The sequence below is a fragment of the Heterocephalus glaber genome, unplaced genomic scaffold, assembly GCF_053883595.1.
Source record: "Heterocephalus glaber isolate CG9 unplaced genomic scaffold, H.glaber_assembly_v1.0 deba00001104, whole genome shotgun sequence".
NCBI classification, from domain to species: Eukaryota; Metazoa; Chordata; class Mammalia; order Rodentia; family Bathyergidae; genus Heterocephalus; species Heterocephalus glaber.
Window position 1 is genome coordinate 3240785 of NW_028258193.1, and position 20376 is coordinate 3261160.

General features: G+C 40.8%; 1 protein-coding gene and 1 long non-coding RNA gene across 5 annotated transcripts in view; both read right to left on the minus strand.

Moving 5' to 3' along the window:
- Positions 1-20376, minus strand: part of Csmd1 (CUB and Sushi multiple domains 1) — a 1515607-nt gene that overhangs the window by 1478975 nt on the left and 16256 nt on the right. The window lies entirely within an intron of this gene.
- The window catches only part of LOC147828400 (uncharacterized), a 158741-nt gene that overhangs the window by 123525 nt on the left and 14840 nt on the right, over positions 1-20376 (minus strand). Inside the window, exon 1 of the long non-coding RNA XR_015450869.1 lies at positions 1-20376. This exon is cut by the window's left edge and continues 23635 nt beyond it; it is cut by the window's right edge and continues 14840 nt beyond it. This is a non-coding gene — a long non-coding RNA (uncharacterized LOC147828400).

Consider the following 20376-nt stretch of genomic DNA (forward strand, 5'->3'; position numbering starts at 1 on the left):
AGGAGCGGCGGGCTCAGGCGACCTGGCACCTTCTGGGCAGCTCACCCAGCCACCCTGCTTCACCTGCATGACCTTCACAGGGGCTCCTCCGTCGAGCACCATTCTTGACAAATAACTGAAGACTAAACTTGGGGTTTGCTGGTAAAGCAAAAAAATCACTGAAGGAGAACGGGCCCATCCATGGCCGAACTCCCAACAATGACTCGAACAAGTACAAATACAACTGTGACGGTTTTGATAGCAGCAGGCACTGGGCCCTTCCCTCTAAGGTACTGGTGAACTGAGCAACTGTAGCAACCGCAGTCCCGAGTCGTGATTCCACGGCAGGCTGCCATGGCCCACCCATCCACATCCATCCATGAACAGTCTCTTTCAGCCACATTATTAATGTAGACTGCTAATCTCTGCGGGAGCTTCCACAGAATTCTTGGTCTTGAAAGCACGGACTTTCTAAACCATATTTCTGACACCAGAGCTATTTCTGCTCTTAATTGCTAAGTGATCCAGCCAGCCTGGTGCAGGAGGTGTGACCTTCCTTCTGGGGAAGGAGCCTGCTGAGAAGTGCCTGTAAATACCCGTGAATGACTTGTGCGACTGTGGAGCGTATTATCCGGTTTCCTTACTTTTAATAGAAAATGAGCAATCCGTGGTCATGACACCGGGTAGAAGATTCCCCCAGATTGATCCGTTATTTTCAGTTCTTCTCATCCCAGTCCCCTCGGTCTATTCTTGGTGCAAGATATTTCACTATTCTTCAGTCAGTATTATACTGATCAGTACAGCTAATAACATTCCCAGTGGAGCCTCATTATACTATGTGTTATTCAGAATTAGTAACATTTATAGATTTATAGGTTTAGAAAGAAAAGTCTTTTTCCACAAGGAATGAAGGTGGCAGATCGCTGATCATCCAACTATTGAACACTTGGTCTATCTTGACGGGTGTTAATTCTACATAACACAGAGAAAATACAGACACATTTGACACTGTGTTGTTGGCAAATATTCTGCGGTGATATTAACACATCCCAAATAGATTTAAATAGTTTTAATGTAGTTAAAAATTTTGCATAAACCAATGTTTTGTAATGAGCAAACATTTTTATTTTGTACAGAATAAAATACATTAATTAAAATGTAAATACAAACATTTTGCAGACCTTTGGTTTGGATGGTGCACTTTTTATGAGATAAAAGCTATCTGTCATGGCTCAGATGATGGTGTAAAACGGTCCCCAGGTCCCAGGTGTACGGAAGGTGCCTAGGTCACGCGGATGTGCGCACGGCAGTCACCGGGTGTGGGCTCTCAGTGTGCAGCTAGGGCGGGGCCTGCCAGGTGAGGTGGCCACAGGGCCTGCAGGAGGGCTCTGGCCCCAGATCCCCCTTCCCCCCAACTTCCTGGCTGCGTGGGTTGAATCCCTTCCTCTCCTGGGCCCTGGCTCCATGCTCTCTGGCTCTGCTCGGAGTCAGCTGACCAGGGACTGAAACTGAGCAACAACACAGCTCTGGGTCAAACTGGGGAGGAGGGCATTTACCCTGGTGACAGGAAGGTAACAGGCAGAACTGTGGATAATACAGTAGGGCGTAAGTTAAAAGACACAGATGCAGGTGAAACAACAAACGTTTAACTGATGTGGAAGCTAGACTCAACCTTCTTTGGGGATGAAAGTCCTTGATAATGAAACTGAAGTACTGAATAACTTACACATGGATTCGAACAGCCATACTTTCTCACTTGTAAAAAAAATGTGAAAAGGAAGATTCTGTAATATGAGTTATATGTATTGAATTTCAATTACCTGTATCTGAGGAAAAGGCAAGGTTTTAAAGAACATAAAGGTTCACTTTATTCTGAATTATAGAAATTCTACTTTTCTTCAGTAATTCCTTTAATTAAAATTTGAAATCTTAATTTTAAAATAGCCTGAATAAGCACTTGTATTTAATTTATACTTGGACATATTTAATAGGGAGTTATTCTGAGAGAGGTTTACATATGTATTTTAAATCTACTAAAAGCAAAAGTGGTAAAATTATTCAAGTGAGTGTTCATTGTAAGAATACAAAATGTTGATTTATATATTTCTCTGACATTCATGGGACTTAAACCTATAGCTGACTTGCTAAAGAAAGTACAAAACTTCTATAGTAGTCACTGTTTTTAATGACTGATATTGTCAAATAAGGTTGTTTGATACAGATTTTGATGTTGCCCCAAAATATATTTCAGGAGTGACCCACTACTGAAGCATGACTCGTTGCTACATAATACTAGACATTATAGTCATAAAAATGAATATAAAGCTCTACACCCACACACAGTCAGTCATACTTATATAGTCAAGTTCTCCCACAAGTAGGGTAAGAATGACCATTAATACATAAGCAGATGTTAAAATTGAAAGATTATGGACCTTAAAAGAAAGATCCATTCAACAGAATTAAAAAAAGAAAAAGAAATTGACTCAATTTGAATGGACTGGATTAGATTCTCAAGCTATATATAATGCCTATATAGAATCGTACCTATAATTATCTATAATATACACTAAATCCTAAAGTACCTTTGATGGAAGGTCTAGATAGTCAATATGAATGATAAATAAAGCATTATCATTAATGCTATAACTTTACATGCTGTGTGAAGGCCGCATGAAGACCATGCCTGGATAACCCAATATGATTCTCAGGGCAATTATATAATTTAAAATGTGCAGGTACGAAACCTCGTCTCAGTATCAGCGACGAGTTACAAAGGATTGTTACCTGGCCATAAATTTCAGTAAACAGAATATTCATAATTTTTATAGAAACACATAGAAGTTATCATTATTAAATGTTAAATTTGTTTTTAAAGGAATTATCATATACTTTTTTAGAGGATGTCTTCCTATACCTAGATCCTGATGGAGAGCAATAATTGTCTCTCTCCTAATCTGTCTTGTTCTGCCTTCAGTAATCTTTCCAGAATGTACTTTAGAAGCCACCTGCATCATGAAGAGTCCTCTGGGATTTTTGTGAAAAGGTAGAATCCCAAACCCAACCCTGGGCTCGCAGCAGCTTTCCCAGTGTTTTTTTGCCAGGGACTAGTGTTGTGGGAGACAATGTTTCCAGGAAGGGGTGGGGTGCGGATGGTTTAGGGACGATTCATGTGAATTACCCTTATTGCTCACTTTAATTTTATTACAACACGTACTTTATTTCTATTATTATCACACTCTATTCTCATAAGAAATGCACAGCCTCGTTTCCTGGCACGTGCAGTTCAGAGTTGGTGTCCACTTTTGGTGAGACCCTAAGACCATGGCCACTGGGACAGGACGCAGAGCTCAGGGGGACACGAAGCCAGGGCAGCGGCTGCACGTGCAGAAGAGGCTGACTGTAAGTACAGTCGACGCTTTGCTCCGGAGCTTGCCCCTCAACCCTGCAGCCTGGTTCTCAGTGGGTCAAGGACTGCTACTGCCCTGTGGTCTGGGCTTGGCACTGCTGGACGGGAGGGTGAGGCTATCCAGGAACTGGGGCACAGGAGCACCCGGGTACTATGAGAGCTCCCCATTCTGCATCGGAGGCACACGGAACGTAAGAAACACCACCAAGGCTAAGATGAACATGGCACAAAGAGTTCTTTCTCCACCACCTGTCAACTGCAAAGAAGTGAGCACCATTTTCTTTCTCCAATTTCAAAACATATTTCCCTTCTGTATTCTTGCATGTACCAGTTCAAACAAACGACAGTGAACAACCTATTACTTTGCACTGCAAGTGAGATAAACAAACAATAACCACATTATGCGTTCCCTAACCTCGAGGAGTCAGAGTGTAAGGAATTATTTTTAAACCAACAATTACCAATTATAACATGGTGCGGTAAGTGTTGTAACAGAAGAACCACTAATAAGCTTTAAATAAAGGAGCTAGTGTTTCGAAAAGGTGTTATTTCCATTTGTAATTCTAAAGTTACTTTTTTTTTGTTTTTTTGGGCTGAGACTGTTAAGCTCTAGATCAGCACTCCATGTACCAGGCAGAATTTGGGAAGCACCAGAACCTGTGGTGAGCCTGCGTCAGTGCCTACCTAGTTCTGAGGCCGAGGTTTCCAGAAACTGTGTAGGCTCTTTGTGAAACACAGTAATTGGGGGAAAATCCTGAAATAAACTTTATTGTAAAAACAAGGTCATTTAACATTATGGTCTCAAGATGCAAATGTGGTCATTATTCACTTCAAACAGGTATGGATAAAAACTAGAAATGGAAAAAATTAAATTATTAAGAGAGCTTTCAGGGGTCTACTTTACATTCAGATAGTATCTGATTCTTTTCTTATGCACACATAAGATTTAGTATGAAATAAAATTATTAATTCATAAACAAAATCAAGGTCATAAGTTATCATTTCTTCTACATCTTGTGATTTTAACTAGCCCTTGTGTTACTTACAGCTACATCACTGACAGCCACTGTGGCTGTCAGTTGAACCAACTGCGTCAGAGTCTGCTTCGCCACCTTGCTGTCAAACTCTCACAGCAGCCGGACAGCAGTGTGAGACTGGCCACGCTGGGAGTGTTCACACCGCAGAAACTGGCAAACACACATTAGGCAAAGCCTATCCCCCAAGACTGTGGTTCTACCTTTGTCAGAACTGCATGGGCAAACACTCACTCTTGGGAAGCCCTCCAGGTGATGCCAGGACTGCAGATTTGAGAGCCTGTGTGGGTGGACTGCTCTCCGGGACGCCGGATGATTACAGTCAGCAGCTCTGGCTGAATACAGGGCACCCATCCGCATCTCTGCTGGCCAGCTGGGGCCAACGCTACTCATCAGCACAGAGCAGCCAGTAACCAGCCCAGAAAACTAGCTACTTGTCCCTGCCAAATGACAGACTTCCTTGCGTTGGCTTCTTTATTAAGTTACTAAGCATTTTTACGGTCCTTATTAATCTCCAAGGAAATTACTCTTTTTAATTTAAAGGACAGACCCTTAAATATTCCTATTAGCAGAATAAAACAGGCAGCCACATAGAAATGTAATTATATCAACTATAAACATACAATTGCTTTTATAAAATGCTATATAATATATATAGTAACCATTATAGAACAAATGTACAAAATTATGGGTGTAAAACAGAGTTGAGTGAAAACACAAAGTTAGCACTCAATTAGCTACAGTATGATGATGCTACTATTCCAATAAACTTATGTAAAAACTTAGAGTGAAATGTTCTAGGAAACAGAGACTGGGCAGGGAGACAACTTGGCCTGCTGTATACCTTGATGCCCTTCTCCCAGCCTTTGCTCCTGCTGATTCTGTCTGCCCAGTGGAAGGCTCCAGGATCAGGAGTCTCACAGGACTGCAGCCCCTACCATGTGGCTCTGCTTCCTTCAAATGGTCTGCACTGCACTGCACTCAGGATAGGGCAGCAGCCCCTCGGAGAGTCAAAGCAGAATCCCAGATCCAGCCCAGAGATGGAGAGGAAACACAAGGGAGACAGTCTCTTAATTCAGAGGAGGAAGAACATTAATTTAGGGTTACTGCCAGATAAGACAGAAATACATTATTTAACATACATAAAAAATCATCAAAACTCCTAAAAGTAAGTGGGACCTGGTAGTTATATAAAAAGTCTTCCTGACAAATACAAACCCTGGCGTGGAGATGAAAAGCTGCAGCAAGATGTTCTGCCTGTCCGATGCCTGACCTTAAGGTGCTTCCTACAGGAATCCAGGGGTCAGGCTGGGAAATCTTCACCCCAACAGGTGCCCACACCCTGGTAATGCATCAGTAATAGTGGTGATAAAGGGAGGGGCAGGGAAGAGTAGATTCGGGGGTGTGCCACACATTGACTTTGGACAACCAAGGAAACACAAAGATACAGTCACCATTTTCAGAAATTCCATATAAGAGATACCGTCTTTCTGCCTGAGCTCCCTCCATAATTTCAGGGAAGAAAAATACAGCAGAGTGGAGATAACTGCTTTTTGTCAACTTTTCTAAAGTGTTATAAGTGAGAAAACGATTGTGACATCAGTGCGCTGGTAGGAGATTAAAAATAATCTTGCAAAGATCCTCACATGAAAGAAAAATGCACCAAAGAGTTGAATTATGTTTATATTGCTAGAATCAAAATTAACAAAAATCATAGGAAAAAGAATTGCCCCAGCAGGATTCAGTTCTTTATTAATCATGCCTCAGCCTTTACTCTCCCATAACGGCTCATCATGCTTAATTTAAAACCCAGAGGCACACTAATAGATCCAGTGTGTGCCAAGTGATCGATAGTACAACTGAAGGTACTTGTCAGCACCATCCCTTGCAATATGGAAGTGTGAACTGATGAAGCCGGTGCCTCTGAGGAGAAGTATTTTAGTCATTTACTTGAAGTGCTCTTTCTGCTTCCCTCTCCTTAGTAAGATGTTATTTTTCTCATCATTGTGCTATGTCAACAGATGGTACCAGTCACGAAGTTGAGGAGAAAGAAATCTGTAGTATTCATGTAATATTATGGAGCAGTGAGAACTTGATAGTTCGTAAACCACAAGGTGGATCTTTGAGATTCTAAGAGATCTTCTGTCTTTGGGATATACATTCCTAAAAACACAACATTTTGTTTTGATCAGTTGTATTAAACACACTTTGTCCATAGTGTGTTCTTTATATGCTTCATGAACAGTCGACATATTCAATCTGAGATTAGAAAACTGGGCTCAGTAAAAGTCTACCTGTTTGACACCCACAATAGTTTTAATTTTTGAAACATTTCTAATTGTCAAAATCAAATTAAAAGTGAGCATGGCTGGTCCATACTCACCTGTTTTAAACCACAATTAGTGAATTTTTATGACCAATGAACACATTTTCCAAGCAAACCAATAGTAAAGACACATGAAGGTTAAAATGTTAAGGGAGATATGCAGTAGACATTGAAGATACCAAAGCTTACAGAATCAAGCACACCATAGTTCAGCCAGAAATATTCCCATAGTTAATTTATAAACTCTTGAAATGAAAAGAAATTCTGATAGCTTCTCAAGCAAGGCAGTGTTCTGAGTTCTGCAACAATGATCAGCTATTCAAGTGTGGAATCTATGTGAATCAGTCTATCAGGTTTTGTGAGTTTCCATGGAGTTTTTAAGAATAATAGACCTAATTAGATTTAGTGACTCAATAAATAAATGAAGCTTTTTTATAAGTCATCAGTAATTTTCCCCTATTTTAAAGCACAAGTGAAGAAAGCAGAGCTTTCATGCAGAAAATATATCTTAGGCTCCTGACAAGTGTCTGAAAAATGCATGTCCTTTCGTCAAAGAAAGTAGATAATTTATTGACTTCTTATTAATTCAATAAAGAGAAAAGAATATTTTTAGAAAAAAATATAAAGAGCTGCCCTCTGCTTCCTTAGGTCTTGTGATAATTATAAAATCAAAAATTAGAAACTTCTCAAATCTTAAATCTTAATTGCATAGTTTCAAAGCGACAATTAAGCTTTGTTGTACTGCACATATCACAGCAAATGGAAGAGCACTTTACCTAGAGGGGCAGAGCTGGGGCTCTCCTTCATTTTAATACAGATTTTAAATGTTATATGACAATTTGGAGAGAAATGGCAAATTTTCTTGTTTTCTATGACAGCACTTCCAAGCATGTTCTGTTCAACATTAGTGGCACAAAATAATGATTGTTATGTGTTTTTGAAAAGGATTCCGAGGTCATGAATTCTGAAACAGCTAAGTACAAATGGAGTCGGTGTTGTTTACGGCAGGATTTCTCTCCCAGGACCTTGTTTTTCAGTGTATGCAAGGTACAGCACCCTCAGCATGGCCTATTTGTTCCACAACCAAACATACCACCCACACAGTTTAACCAATCTTCTGCTGCTCCCTGTGATGTTCTGATCAGGGCATTATCCCCGCTCACCTGCCTACCTGCAGTTCAATCCCAGTGGGCTTCCTCAGTTCCCAACCTGCCCTGTGGATTCTTCTCTAGTTTCAACCTAGGAACCAACTGGTCTACTTTATTTCAAACCCCACCAGTGGTTTCCACTCACTGAATGCACAAATTCTAACACCTAGCTTAGCCTGGACAGCTTCCTGCAGGGAAATGTAGCTTTTGTTTCCTATTTCTAGAATGTCCTTTTCCTGATATCCACAGAACTAAATACCTTACCTCTTACAAATCTTTTAAAATACCAGTTTCACGATGAGCTGACTTACCTCCTTAGAACTAGAATTTCCCCTTCCTTCCACTCTACCTTTACCTTTTTTAAAAATAAAAACAACACAAGTCTCCTCTCTGGTGTTAAACTGTACTTATGCACCGTGTTCCTGGCTGTGCCTCTGTCTCCTCAAGAGAACACAAGCCCAAGGATTTAGAACCTACCTCAGGACAGCTATCCAGCCCACGGGCAGGCCCAACCTGAAATTGCAAAGCTATCTGCCAAATAATGGATACATTTTAGACAAATATATCACATCCAGTGTTTCTAAAGTTTGTTATAACCTCAAAACTCTTTTGTGAGCTTTTCTAAAGATGACTGTCCCACCTAGGATATTTTAGGCTAGTAGACTGAAGAGATGAAATTAAATAAAATAGCCATACACGAATAAGACCAAAAGAAGAATAAACATTTACTTGATTTTTGGATGCCCCCTATTTATAGACAGCTGTGTTTAATGTTCCAGCTTTATACCCAGGACAGGATAAAAGAGGATCCTGTGAAAATGTAAATCTGTGAGAGGTGCCAGCGACCTAATTCACACGGTCCCCCAAGGGCGCCTCTCCTGTAGTCAGTGCATTGCCCACCACAGGCTTTGGTAAATCAAATGCCACATTTCTGTTTTTTCTCCACCTTCCAGAACATAGAGGTAATGCCCTTATTTGCTGTTGTATCTATCCTGTTTACCTCATAAATCTATGTACACGTCTTTTATTTTTATTATTTAGTTACTATAACTCGGGAGGTCGTGGGTGGGTGTTACCTTATGTAGAAATTACTTTTAATAGCTACAAAGCTCATCTTTGACCCATAATCTTAACACACCGTACAATCCTCTTGGTCACTTAACAAAATAATATGATTTGCACAACAATCGCCAAAAGACAGCCAATCTAAGTATTGAACTTATCCCTGTTACGGGGGAGCTCATCAGCGGGAGCTTCCTGACCACTGGTGGAGATGCACCTCCACTTTGCAGTGCCTATCAAGTGGCTTGTCATCTTAACTTTGTGGGACTAAAGGAATGCTTTGAGCTGACGTTACCCTTTTACCAATTCTCAAATCCTAAAAGAGAAGGGTACAGGAGCTAGAAAGAAGCATGCACAGTAGGATGGGCTGGACAGTTGGGAGCCAGGGCAGGCCATTTCTCGGACTCTGGGCTTGTCTCCTTTTGCTCTTCACTTTCTCTGCTGGCCCCATTTCATTTTCTCAGGCTTTGCAAAGATTTGAGGAACAGTTTGTATATTTTAGGACAGGGAAACATAAACCTAGAGGTAATCGGTGAGAAGCTAGAGGGGGCACAGCACAAAGGACTGGTGTTAGGGTGGGAATGATCCCAGGGCACCCTTCCCCACATTTTTTACTGCTTCTTTCACAGACAGACACTCTCTGCTCTGGGTCCTACAAGCTCAAAGTGATCCCCAAACCAAGCTTAAAAAAATGAAATCATTCTCGTTCTCATTCAATCAGACGTTTGAGGTGTTTGAGGAGTTACAGGAGTTTGAGGCGTTTCACTCTACACCTTGCCTCTTCTGTGCTACTGGTGTCTTCCAGCACCACTGTGTCTGCTTTGATTGCACCAAGTGTATTTATAGTCATGGATGTGTGGATCAGGGATTCTCAGCACATTCACCCTGGACGCATCACCCTATGCTTTTCCTTGCCCCCGGCCACTTGCCTATCGACTCCTTTAGCTTCCGGTCATTTCTTCACTTCAAATCTGTCTTCCATAATACGTACTTTGCTTTACTTAGGAGAAGGAACAGAATATATTTCAAAGCCTCAAAATACCCAGTGTAGGCAAACAGATTAAGTAGTATGAATATATATTCTTGCACTGGGGCTACATTTGAATATGTTTAAGCACATACAGAAGACCAGAAGTTATCTGACTGAGAAAAAAATTACAAAGATTTCTGGATAAGGATTTCTAAAATATTTCAAATTAAATGAAGTTACCATTGATAACAGTTACCTAACACTTCCTGAGTATTGAGTGCTGTGTTTTATGGATGGTTACAAGTGATCTGTATGCAGAACTTACTGCACATTACTTAAATCAAAGCCAAATCTATTCATTTAAAGCAAGTCTACACAGGGTTCCTCTCCCTCAGCATCTTGGTTGTCCACCCCACTGGTTTGTTTTGTCAATGGAAAAGACAGATGGCTTGTTTGAGCAAGGAAGCCAGACATTTAGACTGAGAACAGCGAAGTCTTCACTGCACCATACCCAGAAAGTCTCTAACCTGGCTTTGCCAAACGATTGAATTTGTTTCTTTTTTTCTTTCTGAGTGATAAGAATGCAGACTTATCCCTAGTGTTGACTCACATTTATGCCTACATCTAAACATTTATATTTTGAATGTCTACTCCAACAGTCATACTGAAATGTACCTGTGATGGTCAGGGTATGGGAGGTATGTCTTTGAAAGTGATGAGAGGCCCTGAGGCCTCTACCTTCATGCATGGACAATGCCATCAGCCAGAGAACAGGGCTGTTACCTTGGGAGCAATGCTGGGAGGAAGGATCAAGCTCTGTCCTGACCACTGCCTCAGCACCATGCTCCTGGGGCTCCCGGTGCCCAGAACCATGAGGGAAATAAGTTCTTATTCACAAATTATCTGTTTCAGGGTATTCTCTACAGCACACAAGATCAAGTAGGACACCTCACCTGTGAAGTGGCAAGGACAGGCATGCTCCAAGTTCCCCCATGGAGGGGCTTGGGTGTGTTCAAACGGTGTAATAGAAGAGAAGACGCTTCTTGATTCTTATAGTAAAACATGGTCACTTAGGAAAGAAATACTGTCTGGAATCAAATCTAATTTTATGTACCTTCACAGGTATCTAGGAACAAATAAACGCATCATCACCTTGACTAGCAGCTAAGCATGTTAAACAGAGAAGATGTGTATGTTTCCAACACAGAGAAGGGAGATTTAAAGAGAGATCAACTGGCAAATTGAGAATGATCCCTCGGTCTTTATAAATAAGCCTCACATTTATAACATGATTATTATATGTGGAGTCCAAATGAGACTGATGGACACTTGAGGATCATATATATATATTTTTTTTCTGTTTTTCCTGGAGGCTCACATTGCAGATAATGCCATTCATTTTAGCTGAACCATATGGATTATTAACTTAGAACTGGAAGAGCTCGGCTCTCCTGGTATTTGGGCAAATTTTACTTTCTCTTTTCCAGACCCCAGTGGGTACATCCCAAGCTCTGACAGGGCTGCAGACGTAAGACTCACAGTGCCCATGCTCTGGTATTGGGGGGGGGGGCGCAGATACCCTGACGTCTTAAGTGCATTATCATTGAGAAACAGTCAGCTCACTATGGAAAGAATGGGTAGTAGAAAAGGAATGACAAGGTATGTACGGTCACGCAAATTATCCTTCTAATAAATATTTCAAAAACTAAAAAGAATTATAGAATTTGAATTATCATATGCCTTGATAAAAATAACTCAGAACTACTTAAACTGTAAAAATCCAAAGCCTTCATGGCACGCCGTCAACATACCCTTCAAATAACTGGAGTTGATTATGTAAGAGCATTCTTCCCTTATTCACAAGCATGGTTAAAAATACCAATCCAGTGACAGGTATTGGCAATCTAATGTTGTGAATTCCGTAGAGAATTTTTGCCTCTTACAAATCGCCGTTTTACTTTCTGTCATTTTGTACTTCTGATGTTATATCATGGAAGGAAATTGACCAGACATGCCCAGTTCTCCAGAGGGTAAGGGTGAGCTCAATTAGCCATCAACTGCGAACGTTTGAGCAGATAAACTTGTCTTCAAAAAAATTTTTCAAGAATCAATCAAAAAGAGATTTCTTGTGTTCCAGGGATAATTTAAGGACTAAGAGCTGTTACTTCTCATTTGTCTGCAAAGAGGCAGCACGGCAACAAAGAAAGAAGCAAAACAAAAAAATATTAAATTGGGTTTGTATCAATTCTTGTTATCTTTAGCCTTTCAGGCATCTTTAAATTTTCCTCTGCTGCACAATTAGTTCTATTACATTTAATCATTCTTAGGAAGAAAATAACAACCTCAATTGTGATAAAGCCATTGTACCTATAACATATTAAAAATAATTACATGATTAATCAGTGCTCCTAAAGTAATCAATGCAACTTAATTATAGTCATACCAAGAGTATACGAGGTGCATTACATCCATTCTTTCCTGAAATTACTGTCTCACCATTACCTCTACATTGTAAGGCAATGTTTTTCCCCCATGCCAATTAGGATGTTGCTGTTAACTGTCTTACTTTTGGCAGAGTTCAGTATATATAACAAAACTTCAGGTCTCTATTTGAGCCTTAAATGATTTTAGTCTGTAATTCCATGAGGAGGAATCTGAGAGCCTTTCCTTATTTAGACGCTAATAAGCCTGCCTGCATTCCCTTAGCAGCACATGAGGACATCAATGATGAAAATCTCTTAGTGTCACATGATTCATTTAGCTAAAAAACTGAACTGGGAGGGTGGGAGATCCAAAGTATAAAGGGAAGATGTAACAATGGAAATAGCAACTTCATACTCCAGAAGATGTGTCTGGCCTCAGTACTGCCCTGCTGGTGTGAAAGAGGAATACTTTAAACTTTTAAAAATAATTAAGAATTACGTCCTTTTCTTACACAAAAATGATAGGGAGATGAAACATGGTCAAAGTTTGAAAATGGCTTCATTTTCTCTAGCTGAATATGAAAAGCAAACCGAACCAGCCAAAGTAGAGTTCTTAGGTAGCTGAGAAAAACGACTTGTTCCATGGTGGATTTCCATTCAAATACAAAAGAAAAGTGGCCTCCACAGTGTTGGCCAGATGCAAGCGCCATACTTGGAAAAGAGATCCTGTGAGCACAAAGATCTTTACTGAATAGGTTGTAATGTAAGAAAATGTGAAATGCAAAACTTAATTTCCACTCACAGTCCTCTAAAGGGACTGATGTAAGTGTGATCCAAATTGGTCCAACTTGCATAGAGAAAAACTTAACTTCATGCTTCATTTCTTCCGTGAGGCATTTTCTTCCTGGCTTCTTTTCTTGCCTCCCTGCTCCCTTGCACTGCCTATGAATCTCCACTGTGGCACCTTGTCAGAGCTTGTGCGGAAAAGACAGCACCTGCATTTCTGTTTTCTATCACACCAGGACTAGCGTCAAGACCGGAAGGCGACGTAAGGTGAGACCTCTTGGCCTTAATCACACTGACTTCTGACTGCAGATTTCAAACCCTCCCCAACAACCACCTGGCCCAAAAGTCTGCACTGGCGTTGCTTTCACTATCCAGCCTGACCCTGGTGTAGCAGGTGCGTGTTCACTTGTTTATTAGGAGACTGATCGTGTCTCAGACCCTTGCATAAAAAAGTCCAGCAGCTCTTCCTGCTCCCAAGCACCAGCCAGCAGGTCCGGTCGCTTTCACACTAGCACTCTGCACACCTGGCCCTCTCCTGCTCTGAAACCTCAGCTCCCTACTCCCACAGATGCCCACTTCACTGCTCTGTCCCTTTCCACCAATGGTCGTGCCTTGAGGCATTTCTACATAGTGTATTTTGAAACCAAGGGTATCCTGTCAGTTTGAACACCATTATTTGCCCTTCAAAATCCACCATGACATCCACTGTGCATGTGTTGGGTTGCTAGCTCAGTGATCTCCGACATCTCTGTACACAGGGATTGTGTGTGTGTGCGCGCGCGCATGTCTGTGTTCTGTGTGGTTCTCCTAGTGGCATCTAAACCAACGATATGAATAACTATCATAGTGCTCAATACATTAACGTTCTACAGGAATATTTAAGACATTTCAAGTGGAAAAAAATGGTTCACATATGGAATTACAGTAGTGCCTCAAACTTATTTTGTTTCCTGATTTAGGGGAAGATGGCAGCATCTGTATTTGAGTGGAGAAGATGGCTGTGGTCCTATTTGTCATCCCATGCAAAGTTGAGAGATGGAAGCTAAATTTTGCCAAACACCTTTATTGGCAAACTGAACTGTTTGCCAACAGAAGCGTTTGTGAATTGAGGTACTGCTGTATTGAGGATCAAAATGTTGATGCTCTTTCATGCAGTGACTTCGTCTTCACTCTATCATACATAAGATGGTGTAAGTTGCCTACAGCTAGATCAGCTGGGAACGGGTTAGTCCCTACCATATACAGGAGTCATACTACAAAGTTATCTGCTTGCCTGCCTGCCCATCTATTATCTATCTACCCACCCAGGTAGCAAGAAAAATGTTCTCCAGGAAATTACACTTCTTCATACCTAAATAATCCAATCCAACTTCTATTTTAAAAGCTTAACAGCTGTGAAGCATGTGGGTCATTCTGGGCAGTCTGTGTCCAGGTGTCCCAGGACCTATGTACAGTTCCCACACAACTGAAGTCCACCTTTTCTGGGAAGAAAGTGAAGTTTTGTCTACAATTTAAACATAAGATAATTTAAAGATCTTTCTCAAGTAATAGTGAATTTTATGTCTCTCAAATGAGTAAAATGCAATGCCATCAAAAAGCAAATGGCTGAGATAGTTACTTGATTTGGGGCATAAAGTATATTATTGTCAACATTGCATGCAAATAAAAAATATATAATTTAGATGTGTACCGTGTTTTCTGTGGTGAATATATATTTGTTACTTCTCCAATATTTACAAATCTAATTGCAATATCATGCTCAAAGTCACAAAAATAACAATATTATTGAGTTTCACATGAAGTTAATGTAAAAGTAATTCCGTGTTAAAATGCTACTGAAACTGAGGAAGGGTGTCCTACTTTATTATTTGAGGAAAAATGTAGGAGGAGAACTTGGCTTCAGACACGAATCCTATTCCTGATTCTCTCCTTCGTTTACTTCAGGAGCTGGGAAATATCTGAGTCTTTTTGTTCTGTCTATAAAATGCCAGGACACTTGTCTGCAAAACGAAGATAAGTACATGTTGCAAAACAATGTGTATTAAAATAGCCAGAGCAAAAAGATTTAAGAGTGTCACCAACTAGTACTGCAAATATTGCCATTATTTTTATTTTCATCAACATTGCAAACATAATTCTTGAAAGATGTTGTAAGTAAACCCAACGTAACAATTCACATATGCACTGCATTACAAACCTGTTATCCTGTAATAAAAAATTTTGTTTTAAAATTGTAAAATCTATCATTTTACATTTGGGCGATTCAATATGAGCAATAAATATTAGTGATTTTAATTTTTTTTTATCAATGATAGCTATACCATATGAAGTAATAAATACAAAGCTTATGTGACTATCTTTTTTAAATATACCACAAAGTCCTTAGATTGTTATGGATAAATAGCTTCCCATATGAAGTAACAGAAAGCTGATGTGACTGTGTTATCTAAATATATTGTAAAGTACTTAAATAGCTGAGAAAAAATAACTTAGACAAAATGTCATTTAACTCCAACACTGAGTCTGACAAAACCAGTGGCACTGATTTGTGATCTTTTTAAATAAATTAAAAGTGTTATAATTTTCCAACTACAGAAACTCAAAAACAAGATAAAGTCCTAGTTCTAGTTACCAAAATAGAGGCCTTCCATTTGAGGAAGTTATATAAATCTCTTACTAAAATGCACAATGATGCAACACAAGGTTCCACGCTTCACTGCAAGATGTTTGTTCAAAAGGGACAGCAAAAACTTCACCAGGCTCCTGGCAGGGGCAGCTAGGGAGATCACGGTCAGGAGTGTGCTGCAGGCTGAGGAAACGTCCCCTCCCTGCAGTGCCTTCTGTTTTTCCTGGATCTCATTGTCCTCAAATGCCAGATTAAGACCTCACATAAACTGAAATCTAGAGTCTGTTCTGGATCTTATAATCTATAATTTTATTGCTCAAAAGCCACGTACAGCTGACATGAAGACAACCTGTTTGTGAAATGAGATTTAGTGATACCAAGTACCTAGAGCTCAGATGGATAGTGAATATTGTTTTCACATAAACATCTTAAAAATGTTCCAACATGGAGAAAACTGAATGTTTTCTCCACATTCAGTGCTGAATACTGAATTAACTCTAGTGTTACCAAACAATTAGAATCACCAACCCTGTAGGAGAAATAGAACCCACTTTAGGAAGGAATGTTTAGCTGGAACTCTCTTTCCGACACTATAAGAATTTAAATTTCCATAATCCTAATCCTTTGGAATGAAAGCTGACATGCAGGTGCTATGTGCCATAATTATTATCAAACTAAAGAAGGAAAGGAAGGAAGATTTATTTATATCCAACATAATTTCTTGAGTCTTAAGTCAGAAATGTATTTAGCATTAGTCTGTTTATCATTCATTCTAAGACTATAATTTCTAATTGTAAATGGATGCACAAAAATGCATAAAACTATTATTTCCTCAAATATGGCAGAAAATATTTTGAATATAATTTGCTTTCTACAATTATATTTCACAAATATTACCAATTATATGCCATATTCCCTCAAAAATTAAAATAAGTACAATTATTATAAATGAAAATAGAGAATTCAAAAACAGGGCCTAGGATGGGATATAACTCAGTGGTGCCAACACTTGCCTCGCAAGTACAAGGCTCCAACTTCGATCCCCGGCACAAAAAAAAAAAAGAATTCAAAAATAATCTGCCCTCTCTGACTGATTTCTTTATGGGAATAAATAGCCAGTAAATTCTTGTTACCTCACACATTCTACTACGTGAGCATTTATAACACATTTCCATTAAATTACTTCATAGAAAGACAACTTCTTGCATTTTAGGGGTAATAAATCGCTAATGCTGATCAATATTTATCATAAAGTAGCAGCCAACAGTTGAAAAAAGTCTTAAGGAATTTTAATAAAAAGCTGAGAGGAGACAAAAGCAGGGGTATTTGTTTTCAGCTCCGTCCAGGACTCTGCTGGAGGGGCAGAGTGTTGGACACTGTTCCTACAGAAATAGGACCACACCGGAGGATGTTATAGGAAAGGAGACTCTGGCTTAGGAATACAGATTTTACCCCTAGGAGAGTCAGAAGACCCTGACGCAAGTCACTAGACAACATTCACGGGGACATGCTGACTATCTCTGAGAAGCCTGAACACAAGGTCCTGCTTTGAAGCAGATTTAGCTCCTGAGCTGGCACTGCACAGTCACACACTCACGTCCCAGCTGTTACAGCACTGTGGAGCCCATAGCTGTGCATGGTCGTGTCCATCACCCCATGACCTGGGGGTTGCCCAACATCTGGAACACAAATGAAGCTGCATGCACATTTGCTCTGTGAAGGCAGGCCCCACACGGCGCTTGGAGGGGCTTGATGGGTGACTGCCAGGTAGCTTACCAGGGATCCATTCTAATAGAATTTAAAAATTCTAACAGAAATTAAAAATCACTTGACTTTTCTATGTAATTGCATCCTACAGTTTCATACTTTATATCTTCTCAAAGATGCCATAAAGAAGCCAGGACCATGCATATCATCATCATAGAAAAATAAACCAAGAAAAAGGCGTTAATTCTTTGACAATTCAGTCTCCCAGAACATTTGGAGTGTTTTCTGGATTACCCTGGTCACGTGTGCAACGCCTGAGGACAGGACACTTACCTCTTTAACTTAGGTCTAGGAACTAGTGCCAGACTGGAAGTCCTGCAGGTGGTGATCAGTAAGGTTAATCCAATTACCACCTGGAATAGTTTCAGTAATATGGGTGGAGTGTACTTGCAGAACAGTATTTGCATGTACTGAGGCACCACCTTCTCCAGGTGCGGTTCTGGAGCTCTGTCTAGCGCAAAAATTATACAGATTCCCTTGAAAACTGACCCGCAAAGGTGGATAGCTTGGTGTCTTCTGTGGAACCTGCAGACTCTACTCCCACCTAAAGTGAGGACTCAAGAAGCTCCCACAATGCAGCGTACCACTGACTCCGAATCCTCTCTGGTCTGCGAGTCACACCTGCCCGCCAGGCGGGCCCATCCCACAGGCCCTCCCACTCCAGCCCTCCACACACCTCAGTCCCACATCTCCTCAGACACCCACGTGCCATCAAGGACACCCGTGCAGGAAACGCCCGTCCTTATCTCCGAGCCTGAAGCATACATACTTTGGTGGCAGTTTGGCTTTTATATATATGTATCTATTCGTTTGTCACCCAGAATACAATTTTTGTTTTGTTTTTGTTTTCCAACTTTTCACTTCTGGAGATTGAACCCAGGGTCTTTGCATTGAACTATACCCCACCTCTTTTATACATATATTTTTTAAAATTTAATATGAGACAAAGTTTTACCAAGTCACTAAGTTTCCCAGGCTGGGCTGGAACTCACAACCCTCCTGCTCAGGCTTCCAGAGTATTGGGATGGTAGACAGGTACCACCATGCTTTAGTCACCCAGAGATTTGGAAGGAATCCTGGGGTCCCTGGGGGGCTCAGCTTCTTCTGAGATGAGCCCAGCAACCAGGCTCCTTTCATGGAAACCCTAAACCCAACACACTCATCTCGCTGACAGCATCTTTCCAAGGTCTGCCTGTTTCTAGAGTCAAAATTAAGTAAGCAAGAAGAAAACGATTTGAAATGAAGCAGTCTGGAGTGAGCAGGTGTTTTCAATGTTCCCTTCTGAATTGGGTTTTATTTTTACAGAAATCATTTCGCAGTCTCACAGTGCATGCAGGTCAGCACTTAGCTACCCTATTAAAAGGCTTCCCTTGATTATTTCCAATATGGAGATCTGGCATGTAGACCTATTTACATTTTTGGCAGAAAGTTAGAAGATTCTACATCACACTGCACACACTCTATTAGGTGTTGAAGGAGAGCAATCATCCCGGGAAGTGATTCTGAGAAAAACAACCCAAAAGCCAGTTCAGTGTGTACAACTCTTCAGGAAAAGACTCTAGTCAGCATCTCACCACACAACAAATCAACATTAGCAGAAGCTCTTAAAATTTTCAAATTGCAGCAGGACTCTGCCATTGGGGAAATAAAGATCAGACTCGGAAACCCGCGTGTAGGATGAAACTCAGAAAGAGACGCCTTTGTGGTCTTCTCCGCAGCCCAGAACATGTGTCCCAGAATGTAGTATGAGGAAGCAGAGTGTGGGGCTGACTCCCATGATGCTGTGTGCCGTTCAGTATCAGACCTGTGCTGAGACTAGAAATGTCCTCACAAATACTATAGGATTGTCACTGTTAATTCTGGGGCTTTAGAAAGAGGAAGGATTTAGACAGAAGACTCAAGCCAAAAATGGACCCAGGACAGACTCGGGGCGAGCGGGTCTTTTCCTATGGCTCCCCAGCTGCCATTCCCATCCAGGTACAAGTGAGCAGGGGCTCTACCCCGGCCTACAGTGACCTTCAGCCTCCAGGAAAAGCAAGGTGCATATATGGACACTTGATGTGATCAAGCGGCCCCACCGACGCAGCATGCAGCAGAGCTCCTGACACGTCAAGCAGTCCACGCTGACTTCAATTCTTCATAGGACTCTGGCAAATGTCAGGAACAAATACTCAGACAGTGATTAATTTCAGTTTACACCAATTAAAGTAAACATCTGCTGAGTATCATTTGAGGAGACTATAGATTATTTAAAGAAGAAAAACACACACAACACACAGTCCTAACTCCTGGCTCCCAGTGGCCCTATTAAACATAGGCTCCTCGGCTACCTACCGTCCCCTAGGCACGTTCTGATCAGTCTGATTGCCACTATACTTAGAATAGACATCAAAGAATGTCAGAGTTGAAAGCAGAGGTACAAAACCACTTCTTTTCAGAAACTGGACACCAGGAAGATCCCAAACTAGAACACAGCAGAGCTTGGTCGAGATGCCCTTCCTGTAGGCACCATGTGCAAAGACTGCATCTAAACAAAACAGGTGGCATTCTGAGATGGGGTGACAGTGAGCCCAGTGGGGGACCAGAGAGTACACACATACCCCGGCAACTCAGGTCTTCATCAGTGTACTGTGTGACCAAGACTGTGGACAAGCACGGAGTTGTAAGGACTATGACAATCCGGGGTCCGAATCAAAGCATGGATGATTTGCAGTAATAGGTGTGAAAAACCCAGAGTGGATTCTGCTTTGGAGCCCAGAGGAGTCTGAGATGAGCCAAGAAGGCAGGGATTAAATATTCCCACCTCCACTTCTCAGATTGCCTATTTCAGGTTAAAAATAATTTTA